At 41.0% G+C, this 12,177-nt stretch overlaps 1 pseudogene; it reads left to right on the top strand.

Annotated features, from left to right (window-relative positions):
- Positions 1-12,177, top strand: part of LOC138167963 (zinc finger protein 850-like) — a 58,502-nt pseudogene that overhangs the window by 36,535 nt on the left and 9,790 nt on the right.

Raw genomic sequence — 12,177 nt, 5'->3', positions numbered from 1 at the left:
CTATAAAAGTGTACAAAGTTCTCCTGGTTCTGCTCTCCTCACTCAGCATCAGTTTATATGTCTTTCCAAGTTACTATGAAGTCCATCTACTCCTCATTTCTTACAGGACAATAGTATTCCATTACATTTATATACCACAACTTATTTAGTTGTTCTCCAGTTGACGGGCATCCCCTTGATTTCCAATTCTTTGCCACCAAAAAAAGACCTGCTATAAATATTTTTGTCCATATAGGTCCTTTTCCCACTTCTATGATTTCTTTGGGATACAGCAAAGGGTAACTCAATAGTATCTTCATGAGCCCCAACCCCAATGTGTGCTTCCCATTAAACATCAGTCATAGCTATAGGCTTAGCACAGGCATTTACTGATGCATTAAACTAATGACACCTACAAAACATTCCCTCCATACACCTGGGGTGCATTCTCCTATAAATATGCAGCACCCATGGGAAGAGTTGGTTCAAATTTAAAGTACAGTGGTAGTGAAGTGTATACATAGGATACAAGTGTAGCAAAAGCAGTTCACTCCTGGTACTGAGGTTCTGGATGTCCTTTATTTTTGTAGAGCCCTCATACATCTCCCCTTGGGTGCAGTGTCTCTGCCTGGCAGGCAGGTTCCCAGTATCTGCTCCTTTCCAGAGGTGGCTGAATGCTGTGACTGATGTCTCCTGTATAGAAACTGCTTTCTCCTTGATGCAGCAGCCTTTCTTTATCTGTTTCTGCCAATAGCATGCTTCTGCTCTTTCATTTGTGCCTTGAGCTCTTGGATTGATGGACTCTCAAACTTCTAAGCAAGTCACTGCTAGCCACCATGGCTTATGGAGTGAAAAGGATAAAGACATCCCTCTTTGCACCCTGCAAGGATCTCCTCTATAAAACTTATGAACTTACACTCCCTAAAATTGAACTTTAGTCCTTAGAGTTTAACTGCAAAGACTTTAATAATATTTGCTCTTCCAGTTAGATTGATCATTTAAATTCTGTCAGGGTATTCACACATCATAACAGAATCAAGGAGAGATACATCTTTATAGTCAATTTAACACCTTGTTAAAAAAAATTTTTTTAAGCAATTGGGGTTAAGTAACTTGCTCAAGGTTACACGGCCAGTTATTTCTGGGTGTGGTGCTGAGTATCTGAACCCGGTCTTCAATCTCCAGGTCATCCCGACACTGGAGCCGGTGCTCTTACTAGCTGAGCCACCTGGCCGCCCCATACCTTATTAAAATGTTATGATTACATTCTTGGCCTTCTGGACAGGGGTTTGTTAAAGATGAATTCCCCATCAAAGGAGATTGAGGAGGAGTGGTGAAACAACTAGGAGAAGAACCAGAAGAAAAGTAGTGTCACAGAAATCCAGGGAGTAGAGAGAGTCAGGGGGAGGAGATTGTTAACAGTTCTCTATCATATATTCCTCAGTAAACAGATAGTACTCATATTCCCCATTGGCTTTGGTCAGAGATTTGTAACCACCCAACACTATAGAAGCTTGGGGTGTTCAGTTCAACAAATATTTATTTTTTTGCCTTTTTTTTTTGAGGGCAATCGGGCTTAAGTGACTTGCCCAAGGTTACAAGCCTATTTTTTGTGTTAAGTGTATGAGGCCAGATCTGAACCCAGGTCCTCCTGACTCCAGGGCTGGTGCTCTATTCACTGCGCCACCTAGCCGCCCCAACAAATATTTATTTTGCAGGTACTATTTGTAACATGTTCTAGGATCTGGAAATGCAAAGGCAAAAGCAAAACACACCCTGTCCTCAAGGAGTTTACACTTAAAAAGGATGATGTAGCCTGAAAAAAGAAAGTAAATACAAGATGATTTGAAGAGATGGAGAATACAATAACTCGGGTATGCCGAATGGGGTATTGGTGGTCAGCGAAGGCTTTCTATAAGAAAGCAATTGAGGGGGTGGCTAGGTGGTGCAGTGAGTAGAGTGCGGGCCCTGGAGTCAGGAGGACCTGAGTTCGAATCCAGCCTCAGACACTTAACACACACACACACACACACACAAACTAGCCGTGTGACCTTGAGCAAGTTACTTAACCACAATCGCCCTCCAAAAAAGCAAAAAAAAAAAAAGGCACTTGAGCTGTGCCTTGAAGGAAGCTAAGGATCCTAAGAGATTGAAGTTTGGAGGGAAGTTTGAGGGGATGGTCTATGCAAAGACATGGACCTGGGAGATGGAGTATTGAGCTCTTAGGAATTTGGCTGGAATAGTGAATGGCCATAGGAACAATATAAAATAAGTAGGTTGGAAAAAAAAAAGTAGGTTGGAGTCAGATACAGCTTGTATTATTTTCTAAAGGTAATAGGGAGCCACCTGAAGATTTCTGAATAGGAGAGTAACATGGACTCATTTATATTTTAATAATGTTAATTGGCAACTATATGGAGGATGAATCTCCCCTCTAAGCTATTCTCACAAATCTTCCAGATTGGTATTCCTGAAGTACAGATCTGACTTTGTCACTCCCAGATGAATGAGTTCAGGTGACTGAATCTTCCACAGTGCCTAGCACAGTTCTTTGGACACATTAAGTGCTTAATAATTATTTGTTGAGTGGAATAAATGCAAGTTGATCTAAGCATCCAGAGCAGAGAGAAGTGACTTTCAGCTAAGAGGGAAGGCTTCTTGGAAGAAGTGACACTATCAGGTCTAAAAGGACAGATTGAATTTGAGCAGCCTACATATGTGGTAGGAAAGGGTTATTTAAACAAAGGCTTGTTGAATGAATGAAATCAAAGAAAATGGTATTCTGTTACCTCTCAGAAGTTGGAAGGGTTGCAAGGAGCCCCAGGTATTGTTGTCTTTGGAGTTTTTACCTAGCATGGTTAACTTCTTTCTCATCACCAATAAATAATAACTGTTTTCCTCTATGCAAGACTGTCTAGTTCCATGAGATATTGAGAAGTATAAGATGTAATCCCTACTTCAGGGAGGTTTTTTTAATTGGGACAGGACATATGCACAGTATGGTTATGATACAAAATGGTTTGTGGTTAGGATTAAATGGGAGGTTTCAGAGAGAATACCGGCTTAAACAGGGCCTTCTTCTGTTCAGTATTTTTATTAGTGACTTGGATGAAGATCTAGATGGCATGTTTATTTAATTTTTAATTTAAACAAATTAGGAAGGATAGCCAACACATTGGATGAAGGAGCCAGATTCAAAAAAATCTTCGTTGTCTGTAATGATGGTCGGAATTTATTAAGATATATAATTAATAGTTATAAAATAGAAAGTCCCAAAGGTAAAAAAAAATTAATTATACAAGCAGATACAGAGATTCTTTATCTAGATGGGCCATGTGAAAAAGGCCTCAGTCTTAGAGTTTAATATTAGCTAGCAGTGAGATATAACTGGGAGGTTGGGAGTAGTTGAGTAGAGGTTTGATGGGGATCCATTTGGAAGGAAGTCTGTAGAAGGGGTATCTGCCTTGGGAGAGAGGTTTTTCCTATATGAATCCTAAAGACCCTTCCAATTCTGAGATTGTGTGAATCGCAAGTTTAACCTAGGAATTCAACCATTTTCTGGTCAGGCACATACATCTAAAGTATGGCATATAGCTGATATTCTGTGGTTGCTGTCTGTACATGCTGAACATCCACTGTTGGGACCAACAAGAAAATCCAGATGCTTTCCAGGTATTGGTCCACAAAAAGACCAATAGATTTCACAGGTATGAATGCCAAAGGTTGATACATGATTAGAGATGGCCATGTCATCTAAATGCAATTTTCATATCTCCCCTTCACTTATTTGAACTGAGTTATAAATCCCGTCCTACTGCAAGATCCATTAGGAGAACTGCAGACTCCTGGTAGATGTTTTAAAAACTTCTGGATGAGAGAAGGAACACTGATTTCAGTATAATTATTAATAGAAATCTAGTTCTGGTTCTAGTTTTAGTGAAAGATAAGGGGAAGTGATCCTTCAACCTCTTTCATTGTTTAGAAATGGGTAACATTGCTGTAGGTTGTAGAGAATCAAATAAACTCATTGCATATTCTCCAAGGGTGCTGTTCTAGACCTTAGGCCCTACCAGTGAGATAAAGGAAATTTTCAGGAATCAGATTTGGATTCCAACCAGGAGAGCGTCCGGTGTCCATTGAGAGATTTTGCTTTTTTCTCCTTTGTAAATGCATTTCTAATGTATGAGGGGAATTAGGATTGTGAAATGGGGGATTCTCTGTATAGGAGCTGAAAGAGGCCTTAGACATTATCTAGTCCAACTCCCTCATTTTACAGTTAAAGATTTTTAGGCTGAGAGGTGAAATGATTTGCTTGGGGTTATGCATCTAGTAAGTAGCAAAACCAGGATTCAAATTCCAAGTGTTTTGATTTCAAGTCAATACATTTCAAGTATTGGGGTTTATTGAGTTTGATACCTTAGCTCAGGGATGGGTAACCTGCAGACATGTAGCCTTCTAGGTCCTTGAGTGCATCTAAGTCCAAATTTTACAGAACAGATCCTTTTGTTAAGGGGATTTGTTCTGTGAAGTTTGGATTCAGTCAGAGGGCCACACTTGAGGACCTAGAGGACCACCTGTGGCCTTGAGGCTGCAGGTTCCCCACCCCTGCCCTAGCTAATGCTCTAACTTGGCACAGGGGATATGGCTGAGCTTTTTGCAGCAGGAGAAATGATGGCTACTGCTACTGGTTGGTAGACTTGTGGATGAGAAGCAGAGAAGCTTCAAGAATTACTAGGAACTATGGGGTTTGATCTGTAGCCAGAATTATATTTGGGGCCCCAGCTGTATGAAGACCTTCAGAACAGTTGTTTCTTGAGACATAGGCTTTGGATCCAGGGAATGGATTTCCATCTTACAGTGCAGATGACAGTGGATTGGATGGTATCTTGCAAGGTCTATGTGAATTAAGCATCTTGGAAGTTTGTTGAAGCCCCACAGGTGAACGGGGCTGGCCTATAGAGAATTACTAAGAAGGAGAGAAAATTAGAGTTAGAGATAAAGGTTTACATCTGGCATTTTGCTCTAGCCGTGCTTTGCATTAGTAAGATTGGGTTAGGAAGTTTCCTTGGACCCTATGGGTTAGGAGCTGTATGAAACACTGATTAGATTTGGCCCCAGAGGACAGAAATAGGAACAGTAGAGGCAGATGTCAGTTAGATACAGGAAAAATTTACTAATAGTTTTAGTTGTTCAAAAGTTGAATGAACTTCATCAGTAGGTTCTCCATTACTGGAGCTTTTCTTCGACTCCATATTTGGCTAACCTGCATCCTGCAAGTTGGAGCAGGTAATTGAGGGACTAATTAAAGTGAAGGGTATGTGGGTATTCTGGAAAGATCTGGAAAACAGATCCTAACAATAGAGAGTCTGTGTTATCTATGTCTTGGACCAGCCATAGGTCTGAGAATGAAGGGGTTAAAACAGAGGCAAGGGTGTCTGAGGATTAAGTCTAGGTATGGACCTCATAGAACATAGCAGAAGTGAGAGGAAGAACTGAATCATGATGATCAAAGGCAAGCAAAAGGGGGCAGTACCAGTGAACAGAATTCAGTCTACAAATAGTATCTGAACACCTATTATGTGTAAGTCTTCACATAAATCCCTCGCTAATGCCTCCAGTGTATAGGGGAGTTTCAATTCTCAAAAGGATTCTACCAAGCTGAAATGGCTTTGAGTCCAGCAATGAACTTTGTATATTGAGTCAAGACTCACTGCCACAGTGCTGACTACTTGGGAATGAGGGCTCCCTCTCAACACACACCCTCCCCCAACTCCCCTATAGTTTATAAACATAATCAAAGAGTGGAGGAAAAGTTGGAGGAATGACACTGATTTTTTATCTCCTAGAGAACCTTACATAGGACATCGTACAGTGGGGTGGGTGGGAATGAAGTAGACATCCTTACTCTGAAGGAACTCACAATTTAGTTGTGAGAAACAGAAAACCTATCATGGAAGGCAAAAAATGAAATAATAGAACTAGGTTCAGATACAGTACTCTAGGAGTTCAGAGGACAGAGCACTTTTGTTTGGAGTGATTGAGGAACCCTTTGTGGAGGAGGTAGCATTTTAGCCAAGTCTTGAAAGATTTCAACAGGTCAAAATGGAGGAAGGACCAGTATTACAGCCCAAAAAAGTGGTATGAGCAAAGTCATGAAAGCAGAAGGCCACAAGATGAGTTTTGGGATGGTAAGACATTCATTTAATTGAAGCATAGGATATATGTACAGTCCTCTGTTTCCATGCCTTTGCATTTGAGTTGATCTCTAAAATATTGTTAAGAATTAAACAAGTTGGGTATGGGTGCGTGAGGACATTACGAGCACAGGGAAGAGTGTGGACAAAGGCATGGAGGGCTCAACACATAGGAATTGAAGAATATGTGGTGAAGGAGTATGAAATGAGATTGGAAAGGTAGAGTTGAGATATTGTGGAGGGTCTGGAATACCAGGCACAGGTGTTTGAACTTGACTTTGGAGTCAATAGATGGAAGGATTTAGTGTAGAGCAGTCACATGACTAGATCTTTGCTTAAGGAGTAGTTTTTCCATACTATGAAAGATGGATTAGGAGGGGAGAAAGTATGTCCCCTCTAAACTTTAAGTATTAAAGAAAATGAGTCTTAATTGTTTTTATCTCTTTATAGGAAGCCTCTCTCATCTCCACCCTGATCTCATCCTTTTGGTCTTTCACAGTTTGACCTATTTACAGTTGGCCTCCAATAAATATTCCCTGAGATCTAGGGTTGAGACTTCCTTCCTCTATCTTAATACTTCACCTATGCCCCTCTCCTCTTTCCCTCTATGAATATAGTGGAAACTTGTACAGCATCAGATCCCCTCAATCCTTATCCTTTCCTCTTTACCAAGGCTTTCTGGTCTCTCCATCACACCAGGCAGGGCAGAGTTGCAGCACTCTCTCTGGAACAGCAGGGATATGTTGTTTCAGGAGGCAGTGACCTTCGAGGACGTGGCTTTGTATTTCTCAAGGAAGGAATGGATACATCTGGATCCCGACCAGAAGGCCCTCTACAGGGATGTGATGCTAGAGAATTATGGGAATGTGGTATCTCTGGGTAAGGATTCTGCAGATTCATTTCTGTGGTACCTCATGTTAAAAGCTGTGGAGCTCTTTGAAGAGCCAGTTAAATTAACTCAGGACCCAGAACCTCCTTAGTCCTTTGGATCTCATAGACAAGATGTTTTTGATTCCTGTTATGAACTGACAGGGCTGATCTCTGGGCTAGGGGCAGCTGCTCTTTAGATTCTCAGGAGCAGGCCCTTATTAACTGAGTTTCGTAAAGTAAACTACCCTTCTCCCTATAGGTCATCCTTGCATTTGGTGATGCCAACGAAGCCCTTGTGTGTGGGAGTTTCCTGTCCTTCCAGTAGGGATGGACCAAATGATCTTGTTGTCATACTGTGCTCAGATCCTTAGCTCATTTAATTCGTTACCCATCTCTTCCTTTCTCTATCCTACAGCCCCAGCACTTGAAACTATATTCCCCTTCAGAAGGCCTACCCACTCTCTGAAGGTGCTTTTTCACCATGTTCTCTCCCAGCATTTCCTTTCTTTCCTAGTTCATCTGTTCCCCCCTTACTAAGGGGGCTGAGATTGTATTCTTTGTTTCTAATTCTAAGCATAAAGCAACACACCCTGTTTCCTTCCCCATGAGCAGGATTTCAAGTTTCCAAACCTGACCTGATTTTCCAGCTGGAGCAAGAAGAAGAACTGTGGGGCCTTGATCTACAGAGAACTAAGAAAAGAGAGGAGATCCTGAGAGACTTCAGTAGAAGTGAGTGAGAGGGCCCAAGTGAATAGTTGTCATCTCTTATCAACTCTGGAAATACTCAGATAGTACAGGCACTGCTGTAGAGAAGGCATGAAGGTGGGACAGGGGAATGGGCACAGAATACTCTGGAGCTTCTTGAGAAGGCGTGTGACACGTTTAGACATGTGCTTTAGGACTATCAATTTGGTTGCTATGTGGAGGGTTTTTGGAGAGGGGAAAGATTAGAAGCCAGCAGACCAGTTAGAATGCTATTGCAATAGTTTAGGCAATAAGTGAGAGTGCTTAGGGTGAACCAGGCTGGTGGCCATGTAAGTGGAGAGAAAGGGACAGAAGGGAGAGGTATTATGGAAGTGTGATTAACAAGATCTGGCACCTGATTGGATATGAGAAGTAAGAGACAGTGAAGAGTAAAAGATAACAGATTGTGAATCTTGGTGACTTGGAAGAGTGATAGCAACCTTAATAGACATAGGGAAGTTAGAAAGACGAGGAAGGTTAGGGGAGAAAGAATGAATTCTGTTCTGGACGTATTGAGCTGGTTTGTGAGGCATAGCTGGAATTCAGAAAAAGAGCCTAAAGCTTGAGATAGATATAGATTGAAAATCTGGGCATTGTATGAATAGAGATAGTTGGACCTGTGGAGCGTAGTGGATAGAATGCTATAGTCATTTGTAATCAGCAAGACTAAAATCCTGCCTAAAGTAACTCTGGGCAACTTACCTTTCTCAGCCTCAATTTCCTTATCTAGAAAATGGGGATAGTAATAGCACCCACTTCATGTGGTTGTTGTGTATGTAAATATATGTTTGTATGCATATGTGTATATTTGCTTTTTGCAAATCATATAAACACATATGTATATGTTATATTTATATACGTTAACTATCATTATTATTCAGAAAGGGTATGGAGAGAGAGAAAAAAGGTTTTTCTCAAGTAAGAGTTTGTAGGGCAGCTAGATGGTAGAGTAGATAAAGCACTGGCCCTGGAATCAGGAGGACCTGAGTTCAAATCAAGCCTTAGACACCCCATACTTACTAGCCTTGACCCTGAGCAAGTCAACCTCAATTGCCTCACCCCCTGCACCCGCCCCCCCCCAAAAGAAGTTTACAGTAATTCAGATTAAAGAACCGTTTTCAGACTGTGGAGGAAGGGGAATTAATTTCTGTTCTATTCAATAAACATATATTAAGTATGTGAAAGAGTTTTGTTCTGTGTGTTAGGGAAAGAACTGTAGATGAAACTCTTTTCATTTCCCTCATGAAACTTAGAGTATAGTCAGGGCATGATAATAATATTAATAATAATACTTTGATATTTTGATGTATCTGTCTTATCTGTCTTATCAATATGAGTTTTCTCTCTGCTGATGCAGTTGCAGCCCATCCATGATTATCCATTCTTCATTACTTCCTGTTCAGGACAAGGGCTGTGCTCTATGTGTCAGTATCCTGTGGATGTCCTGACTCTGGATGTGTGGATATCAGTGGAACGCTATCATCCTTTAGTCATGTTGTGCCTGGCTCCTCTTTTTTTTCCTATAAACCATAAAAGGTTTCTACCCTCAATGAATTCACATTCTAATGGGAAAGACAGTATGCAAATAACTTTATTTATAAGAGATATAGAGTGTAAATGGAAGGTAATCTGAGAGGGAAGAAACTGGCAGTTTTAGAGAGGGGCAGGAAGAGGGGAAAATGGCCACAGAAATCCCACGAGGTATTTGGGTTGAGTCTTGAAGGAAGCCAGTGGAGTCAGGAGGTGGAGGTGAAGGGAGAGGACTTTCTTTTTTTCTTTTTTTTCTTTTTTTTTGCCTTTTGGAGGGCAATTGGGGTTAAATAACTTGCCCAAGATTACACTGATAGTCTTTTGTGTGTGTGTGTGTTGTGTCTGAGGCTGGATCTGAACTCAGGTCCTCCTGACTCCGGGGCCGGTGCTTTACTCACTGCGCCACCTAGCCACCCAAGGGGGAGGACTTTCTAGACATAAGGGACCGTTGATGAAAAAGCAAGAAATCAGGAGATGGAGTATGGGGTGTGAGAAGTAGCAAAAATGTCCATGTCGCTGAATCATACAGTGTATGGAGGGGAGTAAAGGGTAATAGTCCTGAAAAGGTAGGAAGGGGCTAGGTTTTGATGGGCTTTAGATGTCAAACAGGATTTTGTATTTGATCCTGAAGGTTATAGGCACTGGAGTTTATTAAGTAGAGAGTGACAAGGTCAGACCTGCACTTCAGGAAGATCACTTTGGCAGCTAACTAGAGGATTGAATGTGAGTGGGCAGAGACTTGAAGCAGGGGGTCCATCTAGAAGGCTATTGTAGTAGTTCAGGGAAGAAATGTCGAGGGCCTGCATTGGAGTGGCAGTTGTATGATTGGAGAGAAGAATTGTATATAAGGAATATCATGAAGGTAGAAATGACAAGACTTGGCAATAGATTGGCTATGTGGGATGAGTGCAAGAGAAGCCATGGATGTCCCTGAGATCATGAGCCTGGATGAGTAGGAGGTCGATGGTGTCCTTGACAGTAATAGGGAAGTTTTGTAGAGGGGAGGGTTTGTGGGGGAAAGATAATGAGTTCCCTTTTGGGAATGTTGAGTTTTGAGATATTTACAATGCATCCATTTCAAGATGCCTAGAGGCTGATATAAGAATGGAGCTCAGGAAGGAGGTTAGGGATATTGTGAATCTGGGAATCAACTACATAAAAATGATAGCCTTATTGTTCCTTTTTTATACCTTCATCAAGGGTACTTTAATGTGTCTGTAGATAATTCTAATACAAATTTTGAAGAGCTGGAAAAGTAGGCACGTAGATCCATAGTTTCAGCCACTGTTATGTATTCTTAGTCATCTACTTTCTGGCTATTGTCCTTTTGGTAGTTGGTATACCCCTGATGCTGTGTGGCAGTCTTGTAGAGTTGGGGGATATAGGGTTGTTCAGCCTGGCTCCCTGCCCTGAATGCCCTCTGGGAGGACTCAGCTTGGTTTCACATTTCCTCCAGGCTGACTAGGCTAGGTCATTTCTTTCTGATTTTATAGTGAGATGGTGTGCTCATTGGGGTAGCTGTAGCATTTGAGATTCCTAATTTAGGGCTGCATTCAAATCAAAAGGCAGCACATTTTTTAATCCTGGCTTCATCCTCCACTTTAGTTTGTGGTTAGGCAGAGTCAGTGTTTGCTATTTCTTAAAGTGTAGGAGGAGGGAAGATCATTCCTGCAATATTTCTTTAGTAGCAGGCAACCATAGGGAACCTGTGTATTACCTTGCATACTTGCTGTTGACCCATTGAGGCTGGGGGGTTGGAGCAAGATGGGGTAGTGAATGAACTTTAAAGATTAATGTTCTCTGTCGTTGATGCACAAAAATTTTACCTTGTTGGTGTTCTGTCATCTTTGTTGTAATTACATTTGATATGTTGCTTTTTTTTTTTTGGAGGATTGAGGTGATTTGATTCGTTCTCTTGTTGGTCACATGACCGAAAACTCTGGCTCCATCAGTGTTAGTGTTCATTTTCTGCCTTTTTTTTGGTAATACAGTCAGGGATTTTCCCCACACTTTTAGTATCCTTTCCTCTTTCCAGAAATCTTGAGCATTTTAGATGCCTTAATGCCTGCCAAACCATGTGATCTTCAGCGGGAAGCTCCTCTGTTTGTATACTTGATCTAGGTTAGCTGTTTTCAGTCTCTGGTTTCCTTGATGCCATCTCTATTTCATCATGCAGTATATTTGGACAAATGTACTTGATAATGTGAAGAGTTATAAAAAATAATTGCAGGTCTTTCTTATTCTTCATCTGTTGCCCTCTTTATGGTTTTGTCGTTTAATATCCCTGAAATGACTTTACTCAGTCAGGGCTTTTAACAAGCTTCATTTAAACAATTTTTTTTCCTAGTCTTATGAGGCAATGCATTTATCATCTTCCATCATCTTCTACCATAATATTTTCATAATTAGTTTATGTTCTAAATCATTGTTTCCCTTAGCTGTCATATATCTTTCTTAGCAAGGAGAATCAACCTCATGAGTCGGAGTGAATAATGATATTCCCATTTCATAGATGAAGAAACAGGATCCTGGAGAGATTAAGTGGCTGGATGTTACAGCTAGTGTATGATGAAGCTGGGATTCACACTTAGGTCTTCTGATGACAAATTTGAATTTTGGCCTTCTCTGTAGTGCACTGTATTGCCGTGCTTTGCTACTGGTGACACTGGAAGAATTGGGTGATGTAGTAGATAGAGCACTGGAGTTGGAGTTGGGATTTGGGATCTGAACCCTGCTTTGGACACCTATTAACTGTGTGATCCTAGGTTAGGTATTTAATCTCTCTCAGCCTCAATTTTGTCTTCCATAAAATGGGGATAATAATGACTGTAGTAATCACCTTACAGGAATGATATATTGT

This window comes from Petaurus breviceps, unplaced genomic scaffold, assembly GCF_028583685.1.
Source record: "Petaurus breviceps papuanus isolate PSGF00001 unplaced genomic scaffold, PetGlider_PUasm1.0 339, whole genome shotgun sequence".
NCBI classification, from domain to species: domain Eukaryota; kingdom Metazoa; phylum Chordata; class Mammalia; order Diprotodontia; family Petauridae; genus Petaurus; species Petaurus breviceps.
The sequence above is the reverse complement of the archived record's forward strand: the minus strand, read 5'-3'. Positions and strand labels throughout refer to the sequence as shown.